This window comes from Bubalus bubalis, chromosome 7 (assembly GCF_019923935.1).
Source record: "Bubalus bubalis isolate 160015118507 breed Murrah chromosome 7, NDDB_SH_1, whole genome shotgun sequence".
Classification (NCBI taxonomy): Eukaryota; Metazoa; Chordata; class Mammalia; order Artiodactyla; family Bovidae; genus Bubalus; species Bubalus bubalis.
Window position 1 is genome coordinate 82,583,285 of NC_059163.1, and position 22,244 is coordinate 82,605,528.

At 36.9% G+C, this 22,244-nt stretch overlaps 1 long non-coding RNA gene across 1 annotated transcript; it reads left to right on the forward strand.

Annotated features, from left to right (window-relative positions):
- Positions 1–1,528: 1,528 nt before the first annotated feature.
- Positions 1,529–21,915, forward strand: LOC123334564. The gene is made up of 2 exons (XR_006552588.2): positions 1,529–1,585; positions 21,417–21,915. It is a non-coding gene; the product is annotated as an uncharacterized LOC123334564 (long non-coding RNA).
- Positions 21,916–22,244: the final 329 nt, after the last annotated feature.

Below are 22,244 nucleotides of genomic sequence, written 5' to 3' on the forward strand. Positions count from 1 at the left end.
AGAGAAATTAAAAAAGGAGCCGTACCAAACATAAATTTCCCAGCAGTTTTTCCTTTTCTGTGTCTTATCCTGACCTTGGAGTCTGGAACACCTTTCATTTTTTTTTTTTTTTTTTAATATACGGATTGGCAGACTGCTAGCCAGGAAATATTTCAAATTTTATGGCTCTATTTTTTTTCTGAATCTGATCTTTTTCTACCTAAGAGAGACTATTTGTCATCCCAACCAGCTTCACTTTTCTCTACTCACTTCATGCACAGAGGAAAGAGTACAGGAACCCAAGAAAGAGAAATCAAAGGGAAGAGAGCTTTCATCAGTGATATTTGTTTAATTAAAACTGTAAATTTGTAACTAAAAATTCATCTAATTATTTGTGGCATTGGTAATACAAATAGTACAAAATACTTCTTTCAAAGGCAACCAGTAGCAACTGTTGTTTTGCATATACTAATGATATTGTGTGTGCATATAGAATACATATATGTACATATGTATCACTATGAATACATCAAATATATAACTATTTACATAACTTACCTATAATATATTATATATAATGTGATCATATAGATATAGTATTACATATACAATAAGTATACATTATTGTATTATGTATACAGTAAGAATACATACAATAAATTACAACCAGTAATAGTAACAATGTGCATACAACCTTGTTTTCCAGACCAAATGTTTAATAGAATCAATGTTTTAAATGTCTGCATTGTATACATTTTAGGAATATGCCAGCAATTATTTAACCAACCTTCAGGATAGAGATTTGGTATAGATTTTGGCAATTTTTGTCAATATTATACAATAAATGTTATAATAAACATCGTGCAACATGTTCCATTGCTCTCCTATGTCACAAAGTCAGTAGGATAGACTCCTAGTAGAATTGTTGAAATAAAGGGTCTGAAAATTTATAATTTTGATAAAGGTTGTGAAATTACTACTAGACAAAAATATAATTAGATGAGACTATACATAAATAAAATATATGGTACTTTGGATCTATAGTTTACTTTGTTTTTTCTTGTTATTAAATAAGTTGAGTGCCTTTTGTATGTTGAGAGCCATTTGTGTTTTCTTTCCATAAACTGCCTAATTCTTTTTTACCTTGCTCATTTCTATTAGATTATTATTTTATTGATTGGCAAAATTCATATATAAAAGTAAATTAGTTTTTTGTAAGTTATTTTTTTCTGCGTTTCATTTGTCTTTTGATTTTTACAATTTTTGCATGCAGAAAATTTAAATTTTCATGCAGTTATTTTGTTTATAGCTTCTGAGTTTTGCAACACACTCAGAAAGTCTTCCTTTTTCTGAGATTATTAATTATTTTATGCTGTTTTTAGTATTTTTAGGTATCTTTGGGCTTTCCTGGTGGCTCAATTGGGAAGAACTTGCAATGAAGAAACACAGGAGACATGAGTTGGATCCTGGGTTGGGAAGATTTCATGGAGGAAGAAATGGCAACCCACTCCAATATTCTTGCCTGGAGAATCCCATGAACAGAGGAGACTGGCAGGCTACAGTCCATGGGATCGCAAAGAGATGGATGTGACTGAGCAGGAGCAAGGTAATTTCATTTTTAAATCTTTGATATATTTGGAATTTATTTTGTGTAATACATGGGTTATGGATAAATCTCGATTTTTTTCTATGTATCTGCCAAGTTGTCTGAAAATCCTTCATTAAATAACCCATCTTCCCCATTTGAAATCCTATTTTTATCATACTACATTCATGTACATATTAGATCTAATTCTAATATGTAGTTTTCATCTCTGTTCTATTGATTTATTTTTTCCAGTCATGGATAAATATCACACATTCTTAAGGTTTTATGAAAATGGTATGGTTTTTATGAAATATTTCAGTCTCTGGACAACTAGTTTCCATTCTGTTCTTATTATTGACATTATCCTGTTTATTCTTTTTCTTTATATATATTTTTTGATTGATGTATAGTTAATGTATAATGTGTTAGTTTCAGGTGTACAGTGAAGTGAATCAGTTATATATATATATATATTTAAGTTTATTTTCCATTATAAATTATTATAAAATATATAGTTCCCTGGGCCATACAGTAAATTCTTGTTATATATTTTATGTACAAGAGTTTATATCTGTTAATCCCATACTCCTAATTTATTCCTTCCCTTCCTTTCTCCTTTAGTTTTCTATGTCTGTGAGTCTCTTTTTGTTTTGTATATCGATTCATTTGTATTGTTTTTTAGATTCTACATATGAGTACTATCATACAATATTTGTCTTCCTTTATCTGACTTTCTTCACTCAGTATGATAGTCTCTAGGTCCATCCATGTTGCTGCAAGTGGCAAAATTATAACTTTAAATAAATTTATGATGTAATGTGATAACAATTGGGGGCTAATATATTTTGCTTGATTTTTCTATTTCCTTTCTTCCCTAATCTTCTAATCTTCATACTAGATCTACTCTGCTTTCTCTTTAATTAATACTCTCTTTTGAATGAGATAAATATTTATGAATCAGCTCTTTGCAAAATGTCTGTGTGGAGATGAGGCCAAGACTGTACAAGTAGAAATTCTCCCATGATATGCAGTTATGTTTGTAAGTAATTTTTTTTTTCACTTTTATTTTTCCTCAATTCTCCTGTCCAACTGACTGATGCCTTTTTGCGATCTGGTTGGCTATGTAGATCCTCATTTAGTGCCATCTTCTCTGCTTCTCAAAATTTTATGGTAAATTGGGTCTAGGCTTCCTCAGGGCTTCCCTGTGGCTCAGCTGGTAAAGAATCCACCTGCAATGCAGGAGACCTGGGTTTGATCCCTGGTTTGGGAAGATCCCCTGGAGAAGGGAACAGCTCTACACTCCAGTATTCTGGCCTGGAGAATTCCATGGACTGTGTAGTCCATGAGGTCACAAAGAGTCAGACAGGACTGAATGACTTTCACTTTCAGGCTCCCCCACATCCTTGTGTCTCTGTTCTTGTTCCAAACAAGCCATTGTTGATCTTATATGTCAAACACTCTTCTTACTTAAAGTCTTGTGGTCTGAGACATTCTCTCATGAGTCACTGTGTACCCCAGTTGGCCTTCTCTGCGTTTAAGAACGCTTTATCAAATTGTGTAGTTCTGGTTTGTAGAAATCTTTTATTGTAGATGGAATTTGCATTCATTTACTTTTCTTCTTATTTTGGGTGGTTTCTAGGGAGAAGAGGGAAGAAATTATCTTTTTAATGTGTTATTTAAAAAAAAAATCTGGACCACTTGTGAAATTCAATTTTAAATGTCTATTAAATTCAATTTCACTTGTTCTTTAGTTTTGAATCTTGACTGGAAAGAACTTTTGAGGACCAGATATCTGTTCAGTTCAGTTCAATCGCTCAGTCGTGTCCAACTCTTTGTGACCCCATGAATCGCAGCACACCAGGCCTCCCTGTCCATCACCAACTCCAGGAGTTCACACAAACTCATGTGCATCGAGTTGGTGATGCCATCCAGCCATCTCATCCTCTGTCGCCCCCTTCTCCTCCAGCCCCCAATCCCTCCCAGCATCAGGGTCTTTTCCAATGAGTCAACTCTTCGCATGAGGTGGCCAAAGTATTGGAGTTTTAGCCTCAGCATCAGTCCTTCCAATGAACCCCCAGGACTGGTCTCCTTTAGGATGGACTGGTTGGATCTCCTTGCAGTCCAAGGGACTCTCAAGAGTCTTGTCCAACACCACGGTTCAAAAGCATAAATTCTTCGGCGCTCAGCTTTCTTCACAGGCTTCAGGTGAGGGGTGGTGGGACAACTTTGAGGAGAAGTGCTGGGATTGGGAGAAATTAATGTGATAAAAAGAGAATAAAATAAGAGGTTTAGATTTTAATTTTTTGATTTAAATTTTCATTCTAGGATTAAAGTATAACTGTTGTGTGTGTGATTTATTTGATAAGTTGGTTTTATAACTTTGTAATGTTAATTAATATTCAATGATAGGTGTGTACAAATAAGAATAAAAACTAATAGTCCTTACATTCAGTTAAAGAAAAATCAAAAATAGTATGTTTAAAAGTCACTATTAAATAATAATATTAAATACAATTGCCAGTGTCTTATAAATTCATTTCTTCAGTCTGAGGACACATATTATCAGGAAATATTCTGATGAGGTTATCAAGTTAATTTTGTTATTTTCTTTGTTGTTCTTTCTAAATTAGTAAATTAGAATGTTTATTTAAGAGCAAATAAAATTAATTAGGAGATTTTTATGGAGGCGTAACAAACATTTCATTCAAAATTGAATCTGAATGATTCTTCTTTCTATTCTAGACTGAAGTCCTTGGTACATTTGATAACACAGGGATACGTTTTTTGCTCATTTGGTATAGCAGTTTAATCTTATTAAATATGTAAGATCAACTTGTGGTAATTAAGATTTTTAAATATTAAAATAAAATACATTTGATAAAAATACTTTTCAGGAGTTAGTTGATAAATAATAAACATTAGAATTAATTGATAATTGATACATTATATTTATATATTTTATTTATTTATTATATATTAAATTAAATATATATAATTGATAAATTATATTTATTCCAAAGAATTTCCCAATTCCCCACTTACTATTGACCACTTGATTTTAAAGTGTGTGCTGAGCTGAGTAGAAAAAAAGTAAAAATTTATTTTTACAGGAAATTATAGATAGAATTTGTTAGTATTTCATCTGGATAAGAAGTAAATTATAAAATATATGATACATTCCCTTCCAAAGTATTAATAAACTGTTTTATAATAGCAGCATCCATTATATACAAAGAACCAAAAGAAATATTGATAGTTTATAAGTTGGAAAGGACATGGGCTTTGAATTCAGTCATATTTACATTCAAAACCTCAAATCATGTTTCCCTTCTTATAGTGAATGTTACATTGGCCAAGTTAGATGAGAGTCTCATCTTTCAATTAGTGTTAATAGACTCATCTAACATCATTCTGAGGAGGTGGGCAAGCTTTAGACCCTCTCAATCCAAAAGCAAATTTTAGGCAAGGGAGAGAGCCAAAAAACATTCATATGTCCTATATTCACAATATCATGGGTCACAGCATATCAGGGTTTTACAGTAATCAATTTCCCATTTGTCTTTACTATTTTATTTTCTACTGGTTCAGGACTCAGACAAAAAGAGGTGGTATCTGAAAAGCTCACCCATAACAAGCGAAACAATTTCCTAAAATTAAAGGAAGGGGATGAGAGACTCAAATTCTCGCTCTCCCACTCACCGTTTGGTCAAACCAGTTTGCCCAAATGGGCCCTATGTAACCAGCCTGTGCCCTAGTGCCTTCATCTGTCAAATAGAGAGAATAATAGTAGGTGGCTTTCTTCTTGTGTCTTATAACATACAGTAGCAAACAATCGTCACTCACTACTATTTTTGTTCTTGGCAAAAATAGGGAAAATCATTAATTGTACTATGAGTTCAGAGGACTTTAGTCTTAAAGAGAGGAATTTAGTCACAGAATCTCAAGTGATAATTGTATGAATGGTCTTTGATGTTTGAGGTTTGTAGCACCAGAAAGTAGTCTTTTAGGTTAGAGCAGATTTGGAGCCTTAGTGACAGGAAAACTGTTCAAGCAGTAGATTCCTGCTTAACTAACAGTCTGATACTACTAGGAGATGATTGCTGAAAATGTTTAAATGAACGCTTATGTAAGTTAAAAAATGTAACTATTAAAAACAAAAGACTTACTGAGAATGCAGGGTTAGAGTATGTTAACAGCCATCATAAAAGGTAATAGTCCAAGAAACAAAAGGAAGAGCAATTCAGGCAAAACTAATGGTTCTTCTCACCTATATTCCATCTGAACATCTTGTGTCTGAATTGCACTTATTAAGAAAGGTAATAATAATCGTTTTGAATAAAATATCCTAGAATTGTACTGTGTTATAGCAACAGGAAAAGTGTAGCAATTATTCCACTTGGTAAGTATCTTTTTTTCATCTAAAATAGTAAATACATGTGCCAAGTGTGACACTGTAATATTTCACTAGGATTCAAACCTAAAGGCCAGATAATGCCCTTTAGTTTCTGCTGATAATGTGGTCTTCATGATCACTCTGTTCTTGTGGAACAGAGGTAACTCCACCTGAATCTTCATTTAAATATAAAGATCACGCTCTATGGATGATGAGATATGCCATCTTAGAAAAGCTTGCCTTTTCATTTTGAGCTGTTTAGCAGGACAAGAGTCCCTTGCATAATTTTGTATATATTGTAGAAGATTTTGTAAATATCTTCTTTTAATGTGTGGCTTGTCTTTTCAATCTCTCAATGGTATTTTTGATGAACAGAACCTCACTATTTAAAAGGTTCTCAACTTTAATGACATTTAATACAGCATTATTTTCTTTATGATTAATGCTGTTTTGTATGCTAAGAAATTATTGCCTCCTCAAGGTAAAGGAAAAGAAAATGCTAATATGAATTCATAATTTTATCTGATATTTGTGTTGTTCAATCACTCAGTCAAGTCCAAGTCTTTGTGACCCAGTGGACTGCAGCACACCAGGCCTCCCTGTTCTTCACCATCTCCCAGAGCTTGTTCAAACTCATATCCATTGAGTTGGTGATGCCATCCAACCATTTGATATATGACATATCTGATATATGACATATAAATTAAAGGTATTGTCATTTAATTAATCTTATTGAGACTACAATATTTCAATTTTATTAGAAACAAATTATTGATGCAATAAAAAGTCACAAATTCTGTAAGTTTAATGGCAGCAATAGGTATATCCTTAATTAAACATCTAATACAAATTACCGGAGAAGGCAACGGCACCCACGCCAGTACCCTTGCCTGGAAAATCCCGTGGATGGAGGAGCCTGGTAGGCTGCAGTCCATGGGGTTGCGAAGAGTCGGACATGACTGAGCGACTTCACTTTCACTTTTCACTTTCATGCATTGGAGAAGGAAATGGCAACCCACTCCAGTGTTCTTGCCTGGAGAATCCCAGGGACAGGGGGTCGGACACAACTGAAGTGATTTAGCAGCAATACAAATTACTCTAAAATTTCTTATAAAACCTTCCATTTTTAGACTGATAAGTTTTATAAAGCTTTTAAATAAAGCAACTGAAAATGTACCTCACTGAGACTTCAAGTCATTTGTACAGGTGCCCTCCTGTGATATTTCATATGGTGTCTAGTTTTTCCTCTATACACGGGTTCTCTAAATACTTAGAGATAACTCTCATCTTCCCATGGAGATTTTGCTTTTAAAGGACATCATGTACTTAAGGAGGAGAGACCATGTGGTTTTGAAGTGAAGGAGGAAGAGAGCCAGCAGGCACTGAAGCCATGGACCTGGAGATTAGAAGGGATTTCAGGAATCTAGGTAGAACTCTGGGATTCATCTGACATGGGACCATATGAGCCCTGAGCATGAATGTTTGGAGAATGCTGTCTTGAGGGTTTCCCACTTTTAAGGAAGGGTCAAAGAGGTAGGGGAAATTAAGAATGTGGAATTATTGAATTCATATAAGATAATTTATAGGGAATAATATCAATGACTACAGAATCAATTGAATTAAGGTTTGACAAAAGGTCTTAATACTTGTTATTTTAAATTCATTGGTGTAGGTAAAAAATTTTAGGACCTAAAGGGACAAAAAATCATGTATTGGGAAGATTAAGGATAAAGTAGTATAGTTAGTTTGGATAAAACCAAGTTTTCTTTTCAAAGGCAACTGAAAAACATTGAAGCTTGGACTATCTCAAGTGGTGATGTGAGGGCTGTTAGCTTACTAGTGAGAGATAAAAATGTTGAGATATGTTGTCATATTGAGAAAAAGTGATACTTAAATTCTAGAAAGAGATTCCAATGCTAAGAAGTGTTTTTATATTCACTTGAGGGTGCTGTCTACTTCATGGAAGATTGCCACTTTATATCTTGCTAATTATATGAGTAGTTACCCACAGAAACCTGAGCTAACTTTTGCAGTAAATACTTCTAATTGTTCAGGCAATGCCTTGCTGTCTTTAGAGATCAGTTTGGCTGGAAGTTCCGTTAAGTATTCTCTGGACCTTTGAAAACATGAGTAAACAAGAGACAAAGTACTCCAGGAAAGGAAAAGATAATTGAAAGGAAGAGGTTCATGAAAATATGGGAGGGTATCTAGGACCCAGAAAGAGTAGAACTTAATCTTGGAAAGAAAAGAAACTTTAACTCAGAAAGAAAAAAATGAAAGCAAGAGAAGATGGAGCAAAGAAAGGTATAGAGGTACTATCACTACAGTGACATTGCAATATACAAATGCATCAAACTAACATATCATATACCTTAAACTTTCACACTGTTACATGTCCAATATATTTCAATTAAAAGAAAAATAATTACAGAGATATATGTAAAGGCAAAGGGGAAAATGTAATTAACAATAACATCAATCTCCTGGTAGAGTAAGGAAGCTTGACGGTTGAGAGGAAATAAAGACTTAATTATCTTTAGTTTTGAGAAGAGTAAAAAAAAATGTACAAATTTTGGTAGTCATTTTAAGGATCATAATAGTCATTATGATATGCTATAAATAGAAGGATTTAGGTGAAGCTTATATTACTGACTGAAACAAAGTGTGTTAACACCATGAACTTGTACAGAAAATATCAATGCACACACAAGTAGGAAGTAATAATAATATTATTCTGATTAAAACTGGGCCCTAGGAATGAAAGCATTCTATAGTCTGTCTGCTAACCTGAGTTAGGATTTTCTCTGAAACACAACCAATCCAAGACTGATTGTTGGTTGATGTATTCTAGAGAAGCCCAATTTTCCTCTCATCAGGAGCTATTACTGTCCCCTAAATATGGTGAAGTTTCTGGAAGGATTCCTCTTCTTGCCAGCCAATTCACTTACATTTGGAGACTTTCTGAAATGCCACCAATCCAGACTAAGAACCAGTCCTTCCAAGAGGTCTTAGTCTTCCTTAGCAAATATGGTGGTAATTCTTAAAACGTGGATCTCCTCTCTTTCTTACACACCCTACATCTAGAACTCTTTGCAAAGTCATTTGGTTTCCTAAGCTTCTAAACATTATATCTTTTCAAATTTACACTTTCCTCTTTCAGGAATCACTTAGGATAATTTTCATTCTTTTGCATTCTAGTTAGAGGATAACTTTCTGTAATTTAAAGAGTTTCTGAATGCTAGAAAGACTCTGGTTTATTTTATGTAGGCCTCTGTGATATCACCCAGAGAAGGCAATGGCATCCCACTCCAGTACTCTTGCCTGGAAAATCCCATGGACGGAGGAGCCTGGTGAGCTGCAGTCCATGGGGTCGCTGAGAGTCGGACACGGCTGAGCAACTTCACTTTCACTTTTCACTTTCATGCACTGGAGAAGGAAATGGCAACCCACTCCAATGTTCTTGTCTGGAGAATCCCAGGGACGGGGGAGCCTGGTGGGCTGCCGTCTATGGGGTCGCACAGAGTTAGATGCTACTGGAGCGTCTTAGCAGCAGCAGCAGCAACTGTGATATCATGGAGTTGGTTTATAAGTTAAACCATTTTCTATCGTCAGAGAACTTTGGAAATCAGAATAATGTTGGCTAATATTTTTCTCAAATATGAAGGGATACAGCTTCCCTTCTCCTCAGATCTTAGTAGTAAGTGCTGGTTTTCCCTAGTTTTAATTTGCCATTCTGAACTCTGGTTGTCCCCATGCCTGTTGCAGAAGAGAGTCCCATCTCCACAGAGGAATGAGAAGTTTTGTCATATACTATGCTACCTCCCAGACAGCATGACCCCAGGTAAATCTACATCTGGGATTCTAAGCACTTATTTAAATGTTGGTGGCTGTTTGCCAAGAATTCAATCAAGCATACAACAGACATTTATGGAGTGTGTACTGTAGCTCAAGATGAGCTGCTAGATGTGGAGGAGAGGATGCCAAACCAATCATTGCTTTCTTGGAATTAATAGGAAATAAGCTGGAGAATTTCAAATGGTGAGGTTGCAATAAAGATAATAAACAGGGTGATGGGATACAGAGTGGGAAGGAAATCAGATTTGGAAATTAGAGACCATTCTATGAAACTGCTGAAAGCTGAATGATCAGATGACAGCTCTGTGAATATCTTCAGCAGAGGGAAAGTGAGGGCCCTAATGTGAGGTCAGGTTGGTATGTCCTAAGAAAATGAAGAGGCGAGTGTGTGTGGAGGACCATTGACAAAGGGGAAAGATATGAGAAGTTTAGATAGGTGAGCAGAACTAGTTCAAGCAGAGGATAAGAGACTGGGATTTTATTGGTGGTGTAACTGAATACTGCTATAGGACTTTGGGCAAGAAAGTTTTACAGTTTAATATTGATTGTAAGATCACCATTCTGGATATTATGCAGAGTATGAGTGAAATAGCTGATCCAGAATGATCAGTTAAGAGGCTCTGTCCATAGCCCAGATGAAAAATTATGGAGGATGCTGGTGGCAGAGATGATGAAAAATGGTAGATGCAGGATTTATTTCAGAGGTAGATTGACTGATGTGTTAATTGATTGGATACAGAGAATGAGCAAGAAGAGAGAACTCGAGGTTGATTCCTAGGATTTGGGATAAAGAAAGTAAGAGGATGATGGTGATATTTATAGGTTAAAACATATTCTTGGAGACAAGAATTCCAGGATGACTTTCTGATTATCCGAAGTCCTGAGTGTGATGACTCTGAAGCATTATTCTGGGATTCATCTCAGGACTTAGAGAGAACCCGATCCTCCAACCTCTCCATCATTTGGACAGCACCTACTTTCCTGTATTACATCCGTTTATCTTTTACGCGCCCAAGTGATTTCTATTTTTTTCAACTGAACCCTGATAGTGTGTGCCTGGAGAAAATCAAAAAGGATACTGTTTCATTGAAGATGGGGAGAAAAATATTTTGTGATAGAACTGTTGATTCTGTTGAATTCTGGAATGCAGTTGAGAAATCAAGCAAAATGAATCAAAAGAAGTGATCTTTGGATTTCATGTGGAGTAATTGGTGCTGATGGTAACTACAGTTCAGAAGAATATTAAAGGGGAGCCCAAGTAGCTGACACTGAGGAGCAAAACTACAGGGGTACAAGAGGTCATGGAAAGATGCATTTGAATTGGAGATACTTTATGCACCAGTTACCTTGCTTTTGGCTGTAAGTGGCAGAAATTCCAATTCAAATTGGCTTAAACTCTAAAAGCAAAAATTGGAATGATTCATGTAATTGAAAACATCCAGAATTAAGGATTCCAACTGTATTTTTCTGCATCTCTCAGTTCTATAGTTCTTGACATTTTTCTTTATACTCGGTTTTAGCTTTTATTATAATAGCAAAATATCAGTAGTTCTGGCTTTCATGTCTTTAGAGCATGCAGACCAGAGTGATAGGAAACAGAAGTCCTGCCATTCACTCTGATTGGATCAGCATAATCAATCACAATGTGCAGGGAAATTTCTAAATGGCCAGAGTCAGAGTTCCTGCCTCTGTCCAAATCAGTAGCTGTGTGTAGGGGAAGAACATTACTCGAGTTGCTTCCACCTTGAAGCTGAAGGTGAGGATCAGTCTCATCCAGCAGTTGGCTGATGGACAGTGCGGGGGTGGGGAAAGGAAAGGTCAAGTTCATAACCCAGCGCGTTGTCTCTGTGCAGCAGGAAAGAAGCCAGAGGAGATCAATAACAGAGTGAGAGGAGGGGTAATTTCACTTTGAGTGAGTAGGAGGGGGGCTCCAGAGCTAGCCTTGGAGAGGAGGAGGGTCACTTTCTTCACTGAGAAGGAAAAAGGAAGCCAGTGGCTGGGGCATAAAGCAGCTGGCTGCCTGTGGGAGGAAGGAGGAGATCCCACATAACATCTATTTTCCCAGAAAAGTGAGAGACAAGATCATCAGTTGATGGAGAAGGATGCAGAGGCAGAGGAATGTCAATACAAGAGGGAAGGCGTGAAATCATCACTTTGGAAGGTGTGAAAGTGAAGTGTGGGGGCTCATGGGCTCTACAGAGGGAGTGAAGGACTGAGAACCACTAGCATATTCCTACATCTGTGTTGAAAGCTTACAGTTCTCCTAGACGCTTGTTGACAAACTTGAAGTGATCGTGTATGACCTCTCCCCACTCCCAATTTCTAGAGATGACTTTTCTTAAGAATTAAAAAGCATTTATCCTTTCCTCCCATTTACTGTCACTCCTCTGGTGTAAACCATCATCTTTGCACAGGGAGGTTATGGGGGCAGCCCCAGAAGAAATCTCCGGATCTTTAGATGCTGCCTTCCCTGATCCAGTCACGCTGCTGTCTGAACCATCATCCTTGAATACAGCTTCTGTCACGGTGTTTCCTTGTTCCCTGCATCTGTCTGCCTTTAGGTGACGTCTTTCTAGTATTTTTTTCCCCTCCACTTTCCAATATAGAAATTTCTCTTCCTGTCAATCTAGTCTTCTCCTTTGCCCAGGAACTTAATGTCAATTCCTTTCCATTGTTCTGTGTTTACATAGTTCCCATGCTAGAGAGTGCAAACCTGGCTTTTTCACTACATCAAATCAAACCCATCCTTTAGGATTCTGCTGTGGAACTTTCTGGCATGATGGAAATGTTCTGTAGCTGCATAGCCACACGTTGTGAGTGAGGAACTTATATTTAAATTTTATTTTTACTTATATGTAAATTTAAATGTAAATAGTCAAGTATGTGGACACACAGCTTTAGGCCCTATGCCTTATCCCATTACTGCCTTGAAGCTGCTGAATCAGTTCAACCTTGACAGACATTCCCCCATATGGGAAGTCCTGTAGCTCTGGATGATCTATACAGCACAGCTCTACATTTAGTTCTAGATTTTCCTGCTTTCAAGTTTTCACACTTGTTTCTCCCTTTGTCTTATTTTTCTCTTTTACCTGCAACACAGCTCACAGCATAGCCTTCAATACATACTTGACCAAAGTTCTGAATTATTTATGTGTAAGAGGATGCTTCTTTCTTAGTAACACAAGATAGAAAACGAAAGATAAAAATGGATGATCACTCTGCTAGGACTTCCTTCTGGCAGGAAGGGAATTCAAAATGGCATCTTCTCGAGTTCCTTTCTTTCCCTTGGATGGCGCCTACTTTCCTTCCTGCCTGGAGAAATGAAAGCATCATGTTGCTGTATACTTTGCAAAGCAGTTTTCTGAAATATGGTACAATAGCAGTTTATCACTATTAAGAGAGTAGTATTTTAGCTGCTGCTCTGTGGTTGATATATTGTTAGTTTTACTAAGGAGTTACTCGTGTATAACCATTTTCCTTGAAGTTGTGGGACCATCCAGTTTCCACAGTTTACCAGTCTAATTTGTCCTATAGCAATGAAACCTAAAAGTCTCTTAATTTGACGACATTGGACTGTTTGAGTAGGAAGTAAACAGAGACTGATCTGTAGGGAGGTTAAATAGATGACTCAGTACTTCTGTACCTCCCTTCTCCTGCAGGGTTATTCAAATCCACTCACATAATCCATGGATTTTTCTGTGGTGATTAGCCCACAGGCATTTAGTTGACAGACATGTAGCTTTCTCCTTTTCCCTCCAATGGGAAGAGGGCCTTCACTTATGCAAATGGTGGCAGTCATGCTGGGGACCCACAGGACAGTGCCTGACACAATCCTATCGACAGAGATATAAATCCCTCCACTTGCCGGCCTTCCCTATTCATGAAGTTGCTTGCGGTCAGTATGTTTATTTGAATGTTAACACTAGCAAAAAGTATGCAAAATGTGAATGCCCAGCTTTTCAAAGGGGAGGAGTAAAAGCACAGGGCAGACAGACAGTTGAATTTGGTTCTGCTTTCTAGACAATGAAAGCCTAGGAACCAAATCAACTTGCCAATCCATTTTCCTGAAGAATAAAAATAGTCATTTCTGTTTGCTCCTGCCAGATCAGGCAACTTGATTTTCTAACACCATTTTTAAAAACTTAGATTTAAACTTTTAAACTTGGATGTAAGCTATATGAGTTTAAATACTCACTGTGACTAGCCCATATCAGTCTTGCCCTTAAGAATAAGATTTTTTTTTAAGACAGTAACTTAGTTTTAAGCTTTTATTTATTTATTTATTGGCAATGCCACGTGGCATGTGGAATCCTAACTTCTCAACCAGGGATTGAATCTGTGTCCCTTGCAGTGGAGGGGCCACATTCCAATCCCCTGGACTGCAGGGAAGTCAAGAATAAGATTTTTGACTTTCTCATTTGCCTTTTCATGGATATTTCCTTATTTCTCTCTATCTCTCTCATACACACACGCACACTCTATCAAGTAAATAATGGAATACACCATATGCCATATAGTAGCATTTGTGTAATGATAGCTAATGTGGTTAAATTCTGTTATTTCTAGTGACTAACCCTACTTGGCTGTGTTTGGATACCTCTGTATGATTTAAATGCTTTCACTTCTGTTACATCATGTAAATATGGGTGCAATGAAGCAATGATCACTCACTTAAATGCAAAATTTTTTTTGTCTTTTGGGGAATAAAAAAAGATACTTCAAGAATACTAAAACAAAAAAATGTTTATTTAAATCCTGAAAAAAATAAGGTGGAGGAGAAAACAGAGTAACAAAGAAAAAATGCTAAAAAGACAGTAGTTGAAGAGAAATCTGACATTTAAACTGAGGCCCCCACTGGTGCCCATGGCAACTCCTCTGACAACTTGGTTAAAAAAAAAAAAAAAAGACAAAAAATCTATTCTCTTCTTTGCTTTCAAGGATAATCCTTGCTTTTTATTTTTTCTCCCTGGGAACCATGACAATTTTTTTTTTCTTTTTGGGGTCCATGCAGGAATTTCTTTTATTATAGACCCAATAAATAATGGAGGGTTAATGTCCTTTAGACAACTAGATGGGAAATTTGATCTTCCCAGAACACATTTTCATGCTTATATGTGATCTGAGTGCTGAGAAGCATAAGTGGGGTTGGTTGTTTTTATATTTAGGATTTATGCTATTTTACAATTCTCAAGTTGAATACAGTATTAAATACAATTCATGTAAGATGAGGAATGTATTTTAATTGTTCTGTTGAACCAGCGTGGGATAATCATTCTCTCTAAATTTGAATCAAGTTTCTATCTATTTTGTCATTTGGGTATCTGGAAATATTATTGCCCATGGCTAGATAAAAATAGTAAATAAACATTAAAGCTATGACATTCACCCTTTCTTTCAAATGTAATTTCCAAATTGAGAGTCATTTTTCAAAAGTTCTATCACAGAATCTGGATGTAATTCTAATTTTAGAACTAATTCCTCATGAGTCTAAACACTGGGTGAGAACCATTGTTTTTAGGAAGAAGACACTGTTACTGCCTGACAGACCTTGCTGCTGTTTTACACATAATTTGCTCAAGATAGTTTTTCATTTTTTTTCTTAAAGTGGGGAATGAAAGGAATAGTTCCATTTCAACTGTCTGGTTTGCAAACCATAAGTCTGAATGCTAATATGTGCTTAAATATTTCTGTTGTTTTTGCTATTAAGATAAAAATGTTCATAAATAACAAAATTAGCATGGACTAAGAATACAGATGGACTTTTTTAATGTTTCTGAGAAAAATTTCCAAGAAGGTGTCATGTCTTTAAGTGTTACTTACTATTCATATGGTCCCATAATTTTGAAATCATTTCATGAAAAAATTGATAATCTTTTAACAGAAAGTTTACTGAGTACTTACTCAAAATGTGGTAATGTGCCAGGTAATGTGCCATTTGCATAAATTATTTCTTATCCCCTTGACACTTCTATAGGTAATATTTTATGCCCATCTTACAGGTGAAGAAAGATAATAAGAAACTTGTCCCGTGTCACATAATTCATATGCCACTGAGCTGGCATTCAAACCTAAGCCTATTTAAATCCAAATTCTAGTGCTGATATTTACCACTTCATGCAACACGTTGGAATCAGCAGCATAAATCTCATCTCTCTTCTTTGACAGATAAATTAAAGCAGACTGAAAATAGATTAAAAAGGCGGTTTCTTTCAAAAGTTCTTTTCCTCCACATTTTTTTTAAGGGGGTGGGTAATAGGCTTAGAGTACTTTTATTTCTGCCAAAGAATGAAATGGAAGTAATAGAAAGAAGAGGAGAGGGGAATCTAGAGCTCCGAGTTCATGCCTGAAGGACCTGCCTAAGCATGGAGTGAAGATGGCAGTTTTCTCCAGGAAAATGTCAGTGACCGAGTTGCTTCTTCATCTGTGATGTCAGTTGCACCCAACATTCTGTGGCAGAAATTTGAAAATTAGTCACAACCATGAAAACGAGGCTTTGAAAAGGGCTTCCCTCATGGCTCAGTCGGTAAAGAATCTGCCTGCAATACAGGAGACCCGGGTTTGATTCCTGGGTTGGGAGGATCCCTTGGAGAAGGTCATGGCAACCCACTCCGGTATTCTTGCCTGGAAAATCCCATGGACAGAGGAGCCCGATGGGCTACAGTCCATGGGGTTGCAAGAGTCGGAAATGACTTAGCGACTAAACCACCAGCCATGAAAAAGAGAAAGATGGAGTGTCATGAGAGTTTGAGCCCTGTAAACAGAACTAGTCTTAATGATTATACTTTTGTTTTAATGTGTGTGTGCTCAGTTGCTCAGTCGTGTCTGACTCTTTGTGACCCCATTGACTATAGCCTGCCAGGCTCCTCTGTCCAAGGAATTTTCCAGGCAAGATTACTGGAGTGGGTAGCCATTTCCTACTCCAGGGGATCTTCCTGACCCAGGGATTGGACCAGCATCTCTTGTGACTCCTACTTTTTAGTGAAATTCTAGATGTTCAACCTGGTTTTAGAAAAGGCAGAGGAACCACAGATCAAATTGCCAACATCTGCTGGATCATTGAAAAAGCAAGAGAGTTCCAGAAAAACATCTATTTCTGCTTTCTTGACTATGCCAAAGCCTTTGACTGTGTGGATCACAACAAACTGGAAAATTCTTCAAGAGATGGGAATACCAGACCACCTGAACTGCCTCTTGAGCAACTTATACACAGGTCAGGAAGCAACAGTTAGAACTGGACATGGAACAACTTTCCAAATAGGAAAAGGAGTACATCAAGGCTGTATATTGTCACCCTGCTTATTTAACTTATATGCAGAGTACATCATGAGAAACGCTGGGCTGGAAGAAACACAAGCTGGAATCAAGATTGCCGGGAGAAATACTAATAACCTCAGACATGCAGATGACACCACCCTTATGGCAGAAAGTGAAGAGGAACTAAAAAGCCTCTTGATGAAAGTGAAAGAGGAGAGTGAAAAATTTGGCCTAAAGCTCAACATTCAGAAAATGAAGATCATGGCATCTGGTCCCATCACTTCATGGGAAATAGATGGGGAAACAGTGGAAACAGTGGTAGACTTTATTTTTTGGAGCTCCAAAATCACTGCAGTTGGTGATTGCAGCCATGAAATTAAAAGACGCTTGCTTACTCCTTGGAAGGAAAGTTATGACCAACCTAGAAAGCATATTCAAAAGCAGAGACATTACTTTGCCAACAAAGGTTCGTCTAGTCAAGGCTGTGGTTTTTCCTGTGGTCATGTATGGATGTTAGAGTTGGACTGTGAAGAAAGCTGAGCGCCGAAGAACTGATGCTTTTGAACGTGGTGGAGAAGACTCTTGAGAGTCCCTTGGACTGCAAGGAGATCCAACCAGTCCATTCTGAAGGAGATCAGTCCTGGGTATTCATTGGAAGGACTGATTTTGAAGCTGAAACTCCAGTACTTTGGCCACCTCATGCGAAAAGTTGACTTATTTTAAAAGACTCTGATGCTGGGAGGGATTGGGAGCAGGAGGAGAAGGGGACGACAGAGGATGAGATGGCATCACCGACTCGGACATGAGTCTGGGTAAATTCTGGGAGTTGGTGATGGACAGGGAGGCCTGACATGCTGAGATTCAGTCAGACATGACTGAGCAACTGAACTGAACTGAACTGAATTATGTATATAATTATTAGATAATTATGTGTATATACACATATATATATAATGTAAAAACACAATGAAAAACAGTTATATATATAAATATATATATACCTGTATGCATATTTATATAAATGTTTATATTTATATGAATGTTTATATTTATATAAATGTTTATATTTATATAAATATTTAAGTAAGGGAAAGTTGCTCAGTCATGTCAGACTCTTTTGCGACCCCATGGACAATATACAGTTATGGAATTCTCCAGGCCAGAATACTGTAGTATTCTGGAGTATTCGAACCCCTGTTTCCTGCATTGCAGACAGATTCTTTACCAACTGAGATGTTTATATTTATGTAAATGTTGCATTTGAAACAGCCATAGAAACAGGCAGCTCAGCTCCTGGTTGACAGACAGCCTTGGCTTGGCCCTCTGTATTCCCTACTCCATTCCTGCTGAAACTGCCTGTTCTCTAGGTGTTCTCAACTGATAAGTGGACGCTCTGCAGGTACTAGTGCAGGTCTGTTCCTCCAGGACATGGGATTCCTCTAAGTCATGGCTTCAGTTCCGCATCAGCCTGGTGGAAACATTCTTAGGACTGCTCTGAGGCTCCTCCTAAACAGTCCTCCTTCTGAAGACTGCCTGTCTGCTCTACCTCCTCTTCTTTGTCCATGATAGGTTCTTCCTCTGCTAAATCTCTTCAGCATATAATTGCTTCTCCAAGGACTTGTGCTGATATGTGCTCAAGTAGTTCACCTGGAAGGCCAACCACTTATATTGAAGATGTGGTCATGTCTCAAAACACTACTCTCTCTACGTGTTGTCAGTGTTAGCTTAATGACCTAAAGAATTATATATATTTTATAACTAAAGATGTATCAATGAATTTGAATACATCTTCATCAGTATCTGTCTTTAAATAATTGTCTGTCTATAAAATTGAATTTTGTGTAAAGACTTTAAGATTTCTTAGACGAACATACAACAGAACTCTCAAAATTCTCTATAGATGATTTGTATAGTCAAAGATGGCCATAATGGACAAAATACAAGTTCTGGAATTAGTTCTAGAATTATTTGAACAATCTACTGAGATGTTCTCCATTTAAACTTCAGAGTCAATATTCCTTTTTGCCCAAGCATCACCTTAAGTGCCTTCCCTATTGGGAACCATATTTCTAATTAATCTAGTTTATACTCTTAATACTAGCCTGTTAGTCCCAAGTGTAATTTTTCTGCTAAATTCCTTTTAAATGGTATCCTTAAATCTAACGATCCTTTTCTACACTTATTGTTCTAAACTGTCACTACCTTTACCGCTAGCTAATTTTTCAACTAGTGTCTCTTCCTCTTGAAGGCCGAGGATAGAAAGACATAAATTTTCCCATCATGAGAAATTGGTGGGTTAAATTGTACATCAGCCAAGATAAGGCAGTATGTATAATTCTACAGCTGTATGTTTATAAGAGTTATACCAAAACATGATGGGTACTAAAGAGTGGTGTCTTTAAAGTTAACACTAACTGATAATTCTCGCTGTGCTGTTCACTGGTTTTATGACTTCAGGCAAGTTAATAATTCTTTAAGTCTTAGATTCTATTTGCAAATATCTACTGTTAATAGCACCTACTCAGAGAGTTGTGATAATGGTTACATAATGATCATAGTTTATTTAAATAATTCTTATGCAGAGAAAGTCCTTGATATGTTATTATTATTATATGCTATAACTCATAATTTATAAAGATATAAATTAGGTTTTATCTGCTTCAGATTTTTAAAAATTGAAGTATAATTGATTTACAATGTTGTACTAATTTCTGCTGTTCAGCACAGTAGTTCAGTTCAGTTGGTCAGTTGTATCTGACTCTGTGACACCATGGACTGCAGCACGCCAGGCTTCCGTGTCCATCACCAACTCCTGGAGCTTACTCAAACTCATGTCCATTGAGTCTGTAATGCCATCTAACCATCTCATCCTCTGTCGTTCCCTTCTCCTCCTACCTTCAGTCTTTCCCAGCATCAGGGTCTTGTCCAATGATTCAGTTCTTTGCATTAGGAGGCACAAGTATTGGAGTTTCAGCTTCAGCATTAGTCCTTCCAATGAACACCCAGGACTGATTTCCTTTAGGATTAACTGGTTGGGTCTCCTTGCAGTCCAAGGGACTCTCAGGAATCTTCTCCAACACCACAGTTCAAAAACATCAATTCTTTGGTGCTCAGCCTTCTTTATAGTGCAACTCTCACATCCATATATGACTACTGGAAAACCCATAGCTTTAACTAGATGGATATTTATTGGCAAAATAATGTCTCTGCTTTTAAATATGCTGTCTAGGTTGATCATGCTTTTCTTCCAAGGAGTAAGCATCTTTTAATTTCATGGCTGCAGTCACCATCTGCAGTGATTTTGGAGCCCAAGAAAATAAAGTCTCTCACCATTTCCATTGTTTCCCCATCTATTTGCCATGAAGGTGACGAGACTGAATGCCATGATCTTAGTTTTTTGAATGTTGAGTTTTAACCAACTTTTTCAGTGTCTTCTTTCACCTTCATCAAGAGGCTCTTTAGTTATTCTTCACTTTCTGCCATAAGGGTGGTGTCATCTGCATATCTGTGGTTATTAATATTTCTCCTGGCAATCTTGATTCCAGCTTGTGCTTCATCCAGCCTGGCATTTTGCATGATGTACTCTGCACATAAGTTAAATAAGCAGGATGACAATATACAGCCTTGATATACTCCTTTCCCAATTTGGAACCAGTCTATTATTCCATATCCAGTTCTAACTGTTGCTTCTTGACCTGCTTATAGATTTCTCAGGAGGTAGGTAAGGTGGTCTGATATTCCAGTCTCTTTCGGAATTTGCCACGGTTTGTTGTGATCCACAGTCAAATCTTTTCATAGTCAATAAAGCAGGAGTAGATGTTTTTCTGGAACTCTCTTGCTTTTTTTATGACCCAATGGATGTTGACAATTTGAGTTCTGGTTCCTCTGCCTTCTCTAAATCCAGCTTGAACATCTGGAAGTTCACATTTTTTGTATTGTTGAAGCCTGGCTTGGAGAATTTTGAGCATTACTTTGCTAGCGTGTGAGATGAGTGCAATTGTGAGGTAGTTTGAACATTCTTTGGCATTGCCTTTATTTGGGATTGAAATGAAAACTGACCTTTTCCAGTCCTGTGACTACTGCTGAGTTTTCCAGATTTGTTGGGAAATTGAGTGCAGCACTTTGACATCATCATCTTTTAGGATTTTAAATAGCTCAGCTGGAATTCCATCACCTCCACTAGCTTTGTTTGTAGTGATGCTTCCTAAGGCCCATTTGACTTCACATTCCAGGATGTCTGGCTCTAGGTGAGTGATCACACCATCGTGGTTATCTGGGTCATTATCTTTTTTGTACCGTTCTCTGTATTCTTGCCACCTCTTCTTACTATCTCCTGCTTTTGTTAAGAGGAGCTGGATGATGGTGGAGTACAAGGACATGTGCTCATCTTCTGTGAGAACTCCAAAACTGCAATTCGCTGCTGAACAACCATTGAACTGGAGAATGTTGGATCCCACCAAAAAAAGATACCCCATGTCCATGGGCAAAGTAGAAGCCCTAGCAAGACAGTAGGAGGGGAAAATCGCATTTAGAATCAAACCCCTTACCCGCCAGAGATGCTTAGAGGACTCAAACAAACTTTGTGTGTACCAGAACCCAGAGACCCCCACAGAGACTGAGCACAGTGGTTCACTTATATGTATATATATATATATATATGAATTCTTTTTTAATATTATTTTCATTATGGATTGGCACAGGATATTGGATATAGTTTCCTGTGCAATAAGTAGGACCTTGTTATTTATCCATTCTTTCCGATCCAGATTTCTTTCTTTGAATACCCTTAAATAATAACACAACTGCTATAAATCAGTAAATTCAATAAACTAATTTGAAAATGTAAGTTTAACATGTTACTCCTTCAAGTTCTAGATTTACACTGAAGTTTTTCTTTTTTTGCTCTTGTTTATAAGTATATAAACCTGAAATGTATGTGCATTTAATTTATAAAATAAATTTCAACTATTTTAGTGAAAGAAGATGAACGAGTGCATTATAATATGGCAAACTGTTGGTCTGGAGGTTGTTCTACGGAAAAGTTAGGCTGAAGATGAGAAGGTACCTGGAATTCTCTAGTTCTCAAATCGACACATTGCAATTTCTTTCAGTAATTATTCTCATAGTGGAATTTGAGACTACTTAGTACTTCTCTTAAAATATTGAGAAATATAA